The 10674-nt window shown below is 39.3% G+C and overlaps 1 non-coding gene across 1 annotated transcript; it reads right to left on the bottom strand.

Annotated features, from left to right (window-relative positions):
• Positions 1 to 9829: 9829 nt before the first annotated feature.
• LOC130504340 (small nucleolar RNA R71) lies at positions 9830 to 9936 on the bottom strand. Its single transcript, XR_008941231.1, has one exon. It is a non-coding gene; the product is annotated as a small nucleolar RNA R71 (small nucleolar RNA).
• Between the last annotated feature and the right edge of the window lie 738 nt (positions 9937 to 10674).

Below are 10674 nucleotides of genomic sequence, written 5' to 3' on the forward strand. Positions count from 1 at the left end.
TACTTGGCAAGAAATGAAGTCTCTTATGCGCAAAAGGTTTGTGCCTAGCCACTACCACAGAGATCTTCATCAGAAATTGAGGAAACTTACACAAGGATCCAAGACTGTGGAAGAGTACTACCAGGAGATGGAGTTGCTGATGTTGAGAGCTGGTATATCTGAGGACAGAGAAGCTACTATGGCTAGGTTTCTTGGGGGACTTAACCGCGAGATTCAAGACAGTGTGGAGATGCAACACTACATTGAGATAGAAGAGATGTTGCACAAAGCTATTCTGGTGGAGCAACAGATTAAGAGAAAGCATCACTCGCGAGGCAACTATGGATCCAGCAAGTATCAGTACACTAAAGAAGAGAAACCATCCCATCTGAAAGATAGCAAGCCTCAGCAGAAAGAAGAATCCAAGCCTAGCATCCCATACGGCAAAGATAAAGGCAAGGCGGAAGCTACAAGCTCTAGAACTAGAGATGTGAAGTGTTTCAAGTGTCAAGGAATAGGACATTATGCCAATGAATTCACCAACAAGAAGGTTATGATTCTACTTGAGAATGGAGAGTATGAATCAGAAGAAGAGCACTCTGGATCTGATCTGGAAATGTCTGGTGAAGAGAGTGAAGTAGAACCGGTTAAAGGAAGGTTGTTGGTGACAAGAAGACTCTTGGACTTGCAAACTAAGACTGAAGAGACTGAGCAGCGTGAGAACCTCTTCTACACTAGGTGTTTGGTTCAGGGAAAGGTGTGCAGCCTTATTATTGATGGTGGAAGCTGTGTCAATGTAGCTAGTGAGACCATGGTGAAGAAATTGGGCTTGAAAGTTCAGAAACATCCTAGACCTTACCGGCTGCAGTGGCTCAATGAGGAAGGTGAGATGAGAGTCTCCAATCAAGTGCTGATACCTATAGCCATTGGTAGATATGAAGATGAGATCTTGTGTGATGTATTACCAATGGAAGCTAGCCATATTCTTCTTGGTAGACCATGGCAGTTTGATAGGCGAGTGGTTCATGATGGTTTCACCAATAAGCACTCTTTTGAGTTTAATGGAAAGAAGACAGTGCTGGTACCTTTGTCACCTAAGGAAGTTCATGAGGATCAGCTCCAGCTTCAGAAAAAGAAAGAGATAGACCTCAAGCCTGATCAGAAACATCACAGCCTCTATACCAAACAGGGAGATATCAAAAGAATTCTATACTCTCAACCCTCTATTGTTTTACTTATGTTTAAAGAGACCTTGCTAACAGTCACTGATCTTCCACAGGATTATCCTAGTGAACTAGTCTCTCTTTTGCAGGAGTATACTGATGTGTTTCCAGAAGATAACCCCATAGGATTGCCACCAGTGCGTGGGATTGAGCATCAGATTGATTTTGTTCCTGGCTCCACTCTTCCTAACCGACCAGCATACAGAACCAATCCTGTTGAGACTAAGGAGTTGCAAAGACAAGTGGAGGAACTGATGGAGAAGGGTCATATCCGAGAGAGTATGAGTCCATGTGCTGTTCCAGTACTTCTTGTGCCTAAGAAAGATGGTAGCTGGCGCATGTGTGTTGATTGCAGAGCCATCAACAACATAACAGTGAAGTATCGCCACCCTATTCCTAGATTAGATGATATGCTTGATGAATTGCATGGCTCTAGCATCTTTTCTAAGATAGATTTGAAGAGTGGGTATCATCAAATTAGGATGAAAGAGGGAGATGAGTGGAAAACTGCTTTCAAGACTAAGCATGGTTTGTATGAGTGGTTGGTGATGCCTTTTGGCTTAACTAATGCTCCTAGTACCTTTATGAGATTGATGAATCATGTGCTTAGATCCTTTATAGGAGTGTTTGTGGTAGTTTACTTTGATGATATCCTAGTTTACTCCAAGAGCTTAGAAGAGCATATAGTTCATGTTAGGACTGTTCTTGATGTTTTGAGAAAAGAAAAGCTCTTTGCTAATCTTAAGAAGTGTACTTTCTGTACGGATAACTTGGTCTTCCTAGGCTTTGTTGTGAGTGCAGATGGAGTAAAGGTGGATCAAGAGAAGGTGAAAGCCATACAAGAGTGGCCGATTCCTAAAACCATAAATGAAGTAAGGAGTTTCCATGGGCTAGCAGGTTTCTATAGGCGATTTGTGAAGGACTTCAGCACTATAGCAGCTCCACTGACTGAGATCATCAAGAAAGATGTAGGATTCAAGTGGGGAGAAGCACAAGAAACCTCATTTCAAACCCTCAAAGAGAAGCTTACTAACTCTCCTCTCCTTATACTTCCTGATTTCTCTAAAACATTTGAAATTGAATGTGATGCCTCAGGAATTGGTATTGGTGCTGTGTTGATGCAGGATAGAAGGCCCATTGCATACTTCAGTGAGAAACTAAGTGGAGCTACTCTCAACTATGCCACTTATGACAAAGAACTATATGCCTTGGTGAGAGCTCTACAGACTTGGCAGCATTATCTATGGCCAAAGGAGTTTGTCATTCACACCGACCATGAGTCTCTCAAGTATCTCAAGGGGCAAAGCAAACTCAGCAAGAGACACGCCAGATGGGTAGAATTCATTGAAACCTTTCCTTATGTGATCAAATACAAACAAGGTAAGGAAAATATAGTTGCTGATGCACTATCAAGAAGGTATACTCTCTTGAATACTCTTGATGCTAAGTTGCTAGGATTTGAACAACTTAAAGATATGTATGCAACTGATTCTGACTTTCAGGAAGCTTATCAATCGTGTGAGAAATATGCTGCAGGGCATTACTTTAGACAGGATGGATTCTTATTCTATGATAATAGACTGTGTGTGCCTAACTGTTCTTTAAGAGATTTATTTGTCAGGGAATCCCATGGAGGAAGTTTAATGGGACATTTTGGTATTGCCAAGACTCTTAAGGTTTTGCAGGATCACTTCTTTTGGCCACACATGAAACGAGATGTTGAGAGAATCTGTGGAAGGTGTGCAACTTGCAAAGCAGCTAAGTCAAAGATTCAACCCCACGGTTTGTACACTCCTTTGCCTATTCCTACTCACCCCTGGAATGATATATCTATGGATTTTATTGTGGGTTTGCCAAGGACCAAGACAGGTAAGGATTCTATCTTTGTAGTTGTGGACAGGTTTTCTAAAATGGCACATTTCATTGCTTGCCATAAGACTGATGATGCATTGCATGTTGCTAACCTGTTCTTTAGAGAGATTGTGCGCATTCATGGCATGCCTAGGACTATAGTTTCTGATAGAGATACTAAGTTTCTTAGTTATTTTTGGAAGACTCTTTGGTCTAAGCTAGGTACTAAGCTGTTATTCTCTACTACATGTCATCCACAAACTGATGGGCAGACTGAGGTAGTTAATAGAACTCTTGGAACTCTCTTGCGTGCATTCATTAAAAAGAATCTGAAATCATGGGAAGAATATTTGCCTCACTGTGAATTTGCTTATAATCATGCTCAGCATTCTGCTTCTAAGTTTTCCCCTTTTGAAATTGTTTATGGGTTCAATCCCATCTCTCCTTTGGATCTAATGCCTTTACCTGAGTGTGCTAGGGTCAGTATGGATGGGAAAAAGAAAGCAGAGATGGTGCAGCAGATCCATGAGCAGGCTAGAAAGAATATTGTTGAGAAGACAAAGCAGTACACTAAGACAGCAAACAAAGGCAGGCGTGAGATGATCTTTGATGTAGGTGATATGGTGTGGGTTCACTTGCGCAAGGAGAGGTTTCCCAAAGAAAGAAAGTCCAAGCTGATGCCGAGGATAGATGGTCCTTTTGAGATCATCCAGAAAATCAATGACAATGCCTACAAGCTTGATCTTAAAGGTAAGTATGATATAAGCAACAGTTTCAATGTTACTGACTTGGTCTCTTTTGTTGCAGATGAGCCAGATTTGAGGACAAATCCTTTTCAAGAGGGAGGGGATGATATGATTATGGACCAGTCAAGCAAAGAAGACAAAGAGACCATGGAGGAACCAGCTGATGAAGATGCTCTCACCATGCCTAAGGGTCCCATGACTCGAGCCAGAAGCAAGCAACTCAAAGAAGCCATTGGAGGACTACTTAAGACATCCATGAAGCAAGAAGAAAGTCTTGGAAGAAGCTTGATCAACCAAGACACACTTACCACAATTCAAGCTATTTCTTTTTCTAGATAGTCATCAAATGAGCAAGTAACATATGTGTGCTCTTTTTCCCTATCTTTGGTTTTGTCCCACTGGGTTTTCCAAAGATAGGTTTTTAACGAGGCCATATGTTGCTTTCCTATCACTCATTTGATGTACTTAGGATTTTCAGACTTTCATATTTTATCTTATGTTTTATTTTTAGACTATGGTTTGTTTTATGAAACATTAAGAGACCAAGGAGCCTGTTCCTTGCTCTCTCTATATATATGTGCTCGGAAACCCTAAATGAAGTTATCCAATCTTTTATTTTCAGACTCTTGTCTCTCTCTCTGTCGGCTGCAAGCTCCCTTGTAGTTCTGAGATCCTTTGAGTCTTTGTTAGTGTGTCATATCTAACAAAACACAAGAGTAATCCTTCCTGGTGTGTCATATCCGAGACTGATTACTTAGGAGTATCAAGGAGTCCCTTCCATAACTCTTTGTGTCACCATTAATTCCACAAGCCTTGAAGAAGATTGAGTCTCTGATTCTCTACTTGCAAGGATCTATCCCATTTCCATCCAGAGAAGCATCCTAGGAGTGTATTATAAGAAGATATCCCACTTTCTATCCAGATGATTCCAGATTAGCCTGTTCGTACATATGTCATTATCTTCATGATTCTTATCAAACCAGGATGAACCACGATCTAAGAAGCTTTATTTGGAACCACTAATCAGTGGAGAATAACCAGGAAGTTGAATAAATCTCATAAGTGTTGTGAGCAAGAAGATATCCCACCTTCTATCCAGATGATTCCAGATTAGCCTGTTCGGACATATGGCAATATCTTCATGATTCTTATCAAACCAGGATGAACCACGATCTAAGAAGCTTTATTTGGAACCACTAATCAGTGGAGAATAACCAGGAAGTTGAATAAATCTCATAGGAGTTGTGAGTAAGAAGATATCCCACTTTCTATCCAGATGATTCCAGATTAGCCTGTTCGGACATATGGCAATATCTTCATGATTCTTATTAAACCAGGATGAACCACGATCTAAGAAGCTTTATTTGGAACCACTAATCAGTGGAGAATAACCAGGAAGTTGAATAAATCTCATAAGTGTTGTGAGCAGGAAGATATCCCACCTTCTATCCAGATGATTCCAGATTAGCCTGTTCGGACATATGGCAATATCTTCATGATTCTTATCAAACCAGGATGAACCACGATCTAAGAAGCTTTATTTGGAACCACTAATCAGTGGAGAATAACCAGGAAGTTGAATAAATCTCATAGGAGTTGTGAGTAAGAAGATATCCCACTTTCTATCCAGATGATTCCAGATTAGCCTGTTCGGACATATGCCATTATCTTCATGATTCTTATCAAACCAGGATGAACCACGATCTAAGAAGCTTTATTTGGAACCACTAATCAGTGGAGAATAACCAGGAAGTTGAATAAATCTCATAAGTGTTGTGAGCAAGAAAATATCCCACCTTCTATCCAGATGATTCCAGATTAGCCTGTTCGGACATATGCCATTATCTTCATGATTCTTATCAAACCAGGATGAACCACGATCTAAGAAGCTTTATTTGGAACCACTAATCAGTGGAGAATAACCAGGAAGTTGAATAAATCTCATAGGAGTTGTGAGTAAGAAGATATCCCACTTTCTATCCAGATGATTCCAGATTAGCCTGTTCGGACATATGACAATATCTTCATGATTCTTATCAAACCAGGATGAACCACGATCTAAGAAGCTTTATTTGGAACCACTAATCAGTGGAGAATAACCAGGAAGTTGAATAAATCTCATAAGTGTTGTGAGTAAGAAGATATCCCACCTTCTATCCAGATGATTCCAGATTAGCCTGTTCGGACATATGCCATTATCTTCATGATTCTTATCAAACCAGGATGAACCACGATCTAAGAAGCTTTATTTGGAACCACTAATCAGTGGAGAATAACCAGGAAGTTGAATAAATCTCATAAGTGTTGTGAGCAAGAAGATATCCCACCTTCTATCCAGATGATTCCAGATTAGCCTGTTCGGACATATGCCATTATCTTCATGATTCTTATCAAACCAGGATGAACCACGATCTAAGAAGCTTTATTTGGAACCACTAATCAGTGGAGAATAACCAGGAAGTTGAATAAATCTCATAAGTGTTGTGAGCAACAAGATATCCCACCTTCTATCCAGATGATTCCAGATTAGCCTGTTCGGACATATGCAATTATCTTCATGATTCTTATCAAACCAGGATGAACCACGATCTAAGAAGCTTTATTTGGAACTAATCAGTGGAGAATAACCAGGAAGTTGAATAAATCTCATAGGAGTTGTGAGTAAGAAGATATCCCACTTTCTATCCAGATGATTCCAGATTAGCCTGTTCGGACATATGGCAATATCTTCATGATTCTTATCAAACCAGGATGAACCAATATCTAAGAAGCTTGATTGGGAACCACTACTCAGTGGAGAATAACCAGGAAGTTGAATAAATCTCATAGGAGTTGTGAGTAAGAAGATATCCCACTTTCTATCCAGATGATTCCAGATTAGCCTGTTCGGACATATGCCATTATCTTCATGATTCTTATCAAACCAGGATGAACCACGATCTAAGAAGCTTTATTTGGAACCACTATTCAGTGGAGAATAACCAGGAAGTTAAATAAATCTCATAGGAGTTGTGAGGAAGAAGATATCCCACCTTCTATCCAGATGATTCCAGATTAGCCTGTTCGGACATATGCCATTATCTTCATGATTCTTATCAAACCAGGATGAACCACGATCTAAGAAGCTTTATTTGGAACCACTAATCAGTGGAGAATAACCAGGGAGTTAAATAAATCTCATAGGAGTTGTGAGTAAGAAGATATCCCACTTTCTATCCAGATGATTCCAGATTAACCTGTTCGGACATATGCAATTATCTTCATGATTCTTATCAAACCAGGATGAACCACGATCTAAGAAGCTTTATTTGGAACCACTAATCAGTGGAGAATAACCAGGAAGTTGAATAAATCTCATAGGAGTTGTGATTAAGAAGATATCCCACTTTCTGTCCAGATGATTCCAGATTAGCTTGTTCGGACATATGGCAATATCTTCATGATTCTTATCAAACCACGATGAACCAATATGTAAGAAGCTTGATTGGGAACCACTACTCAGTGGAGAATAACCAGGAAGTTGAATAAATCTCACAGGAGTTGTGAGTAAGAAGATATCCCACTTTCTATCCAGATGATTCCAGATTAGCCTGTTCGGACATATGCCATTATCTTCATGATTCTTATCAAACCAGGATGAACCACGGTCTAAGAAGCTTTATTTGGAACCACTATTCAATGGAGAATAACCAGGAAGTTAAATAAATCTCATAGGAGTTGTGAGGAAGAAGATATCCCACTTTCTATATAGATGATTCCAGATTAGCCTGTTCGGACATATGACAATAGCTTCATGATTCTTATTAAACCAGGATGAACCACGATCTAAGAAGCTTTATTTCGAACCACTAATCAGTGGAGAATAACCAGGAAGTTGAATAAATCTCATAGTGTTGTGAGCAAGAAGATATCCCACCTTCTATCCAGATGATTCCAGATTAGCCTGTTCGGACATATGGCAATATCTTCATGATTCTTATCAAAACAGGATGAACTGATATACCATGAATTTCACCCATTTTTAACCATGGTATATAAGAGTTTTCAATCATATTTACTTTGTTTTCAAAGTATTTTAGAGTATTTTCAAAGTATTTTAGAGCATTTTTGGAGTATTTTCACGAATGAAGAATCGACCGATAGGAATCATGCGAGGTCGGGCGATTAGAGTCACTTACTATCGATCGAGAGTGATGGAAGAGCGTCGATCGATATTTAACCATTCGATGGACTACGACTTAGAAGATTTTTGTGTATCACAAAGTGTGCTATTTACACATTTAGTCCCTGGCTGCCTGTTAGGCTTTATATACTAGGGTTTTGTATCATTTTAGAGGCAGACTTGCCTAGAGACCTATTGGAGAAGAGAAGCAATTTGGCTACCTGAGGAGAAGATCTAGAGTTGGAGAGATAGATCTGAGACTGCAAAACAGAGAAGATCTTGAACTCCCTTTTTATCTTACTCACTACTCTTTGTGTTCCTTATTTCATATTAAGTTTTATTCAAACCATCATGATCTTGTCCCTCATGAATATGTCTGAGTAAACCTAATTGTTAGATTTAGGTTTCTCATAAGGGTGAATCATGTGATGAGATTGTGATGTCTATTAGGGGTGTTAAAATAGTTCTTTCACTTGGTTGTTCTTAATACTAGATTTAGGATTGATCACCCTTAAATCTAGATCTTAGGATTGAAGAGATAACCAACTGTATACTCTCAATACCCTGAAATAAACTATAGTGACCTAACTGACTAGACTCATGCGAAAGGTGGTCTAGATCATTAGAGAACGTGTTCAACCAAATCGATAATGCTTGCTAGAATTACCATCGATCGACACAACCATCGTTGTAGCGATCGATTGTATGAAAGGTGTATCGATCGATTAAGACATAGTCGTATCGATCGACTCTTTTCCGAGATCAACAAACGACAGTTGAGATCCGGGATCTAGTAAAGGAGACCCTACTGGTCGTACCAATTGATTGAGTTCATGGACTAAAGCCCTATTGTCACTTTCAAACTACATAAATTCATACCTGAGAAATACCTGAATCTAGCTATCTTCCTCATCTAGAAACAACCTTCACTTCATTTACTGAACAATTCCCTTGTTCACCTTAATATTTACTGTTTTAAAACATATTAAACCTTAAGTCTATTCTTAACTCTATTTAGTTAAGCCTTGAAGTAATCCTAGAGTCCTTGTGGATTCGATCCCTAAGTACTGCATCTGAACCTCTTATTTGAGAGAGTAATTCACTTTTTAGGTAATTTGAGTGATATCAAATTTGGCGCCGTTGCCGGGGACTCTTTCTTATTACTTTTAGATTTAATTTAGGATTTAGCATAGACTTTGTTACTTTAGCTAATTTTTCTATTCTTTTGTTTTACAACAAAAAGGATGGAGAATAGAGATATCGGCCAAGCATCGATCGACACAGAACGTTGTCGATCGAGCGACGCAGATACTGAAGAATCGATCGTTTCATCAGGAACATTATCGATCGACACCACCCAGCCGGAAGCAGGTAAGTACCCTCTTCCCGATGCTAATAATAAGAAGGTAGTCCAAACTGAACCAATAGGTCAATCAAGCAACATTTCTAGCCAAACTACTGAAAAACAGGGGACTGAAATCCCTGTTAAGTCAAACTCTACTTTAGACATAGGTAAAGAAATTAAATTGCCCTTGCAAGACTACTTAAACCCTAATAGGACCTATTCCAATAGGTCCGCTATCAGAATACCTGACGACGTCATCTCGAAAACCAAGTTTAATGCTGACTATTATAATATGATGCGTCGAAACCCTTTTAAAGGATCTTCTCTAGAACATCCACAAGACCACATCGAGGGTCTAGAGGAATTGATTCCAGATGAGTATATTCGTTGCAGACTTTTCCCATTTTCATTAGAAGGGGGAGCCTTAAGATGGCTAAACTGTCTACCAAGAGGATCCCTGACTAGCTGGAAAGAGATTAGAAATGCTTTCCTTAAACAATTCTTCGACGATACTCGTTATTGGGAAGTAAGGAGGCGAATCTCTACTTTCCGTCAAGATCCTCAGGAATCATTCAAAAATGCATGGGGAAGATTCAAGAGTTACGAACTCGAATGTCCCCACCATGGTTATCCAGAACCACAATTTCTTAAGATCTTTTACAAAGGTGTTATTCTGAGCTATAAGACAACGCTTGATACAGCAAGCGAAGGGAATTTCGTTACTAGAAATCCTATGGAAGCAAGACGTCTAATCGAAAACATGGCGAGAGGAAGGTCCTATGAAGAGATGGATGAAGAAAAGGAGAAAGAAAAAAACATAGTCTCAATAGAAAATACTGAGTTAGCTGAAATAAAAAATTCCATAAATTCACTTCACTCTCTTCTGACAGATCAAAATCCACCTAATCTGTACCCGTACTTCCCTAAAACTCTTCCTATATCGGATGACGAGTTCGATTTTATAGAAGGATTAGATGATACTGATCCTCATTCTGTATTTAACGTCGACAGCTTTACACGAGACTATGAAATCTGTATACAGTCTCGTACTGGAAGAGAAAAATACAATCTTAAGCAAGCTCTTACAGGAAACCGTAAAATGAAATTCGAATTCAACGGGAAAGTAAACAGTGTTTACGGAGAGCTAAATCAGAAAATGGATTCTCTAATTGAACATCTACGGGGAATGGAAGACAAAATTGCTAACCTTGCAACAACTCTGAAAAGAGAGACGGGTCGTCTTCCTGGAAGGACCGATGCTAATCCTGGAGCAAAACGCCAGGCATATGCTGTGATGCTACGAAGTGGAAAACACCTTGAAACGAATTCCAGAGAAGACGTCAGAAATAAAAAAACTCATCGATAACG

The sequence above is a fragment of the Raphanus sativus genome, unplaced genomic scaffold (genome assembly GCF_000801105.2).
Source record: "Raphanus sativus cultivar WK10039 unplaced genomic scaffold, ASM80110v3 Scaffold1506, whole genome shotgun sequence".
NCBI lineage: Eukaryota > Viridiplantae > Streptophyta > Magnoliopsida > Brassicales > Brassicaceae > Raphanus > Raphanus sativus.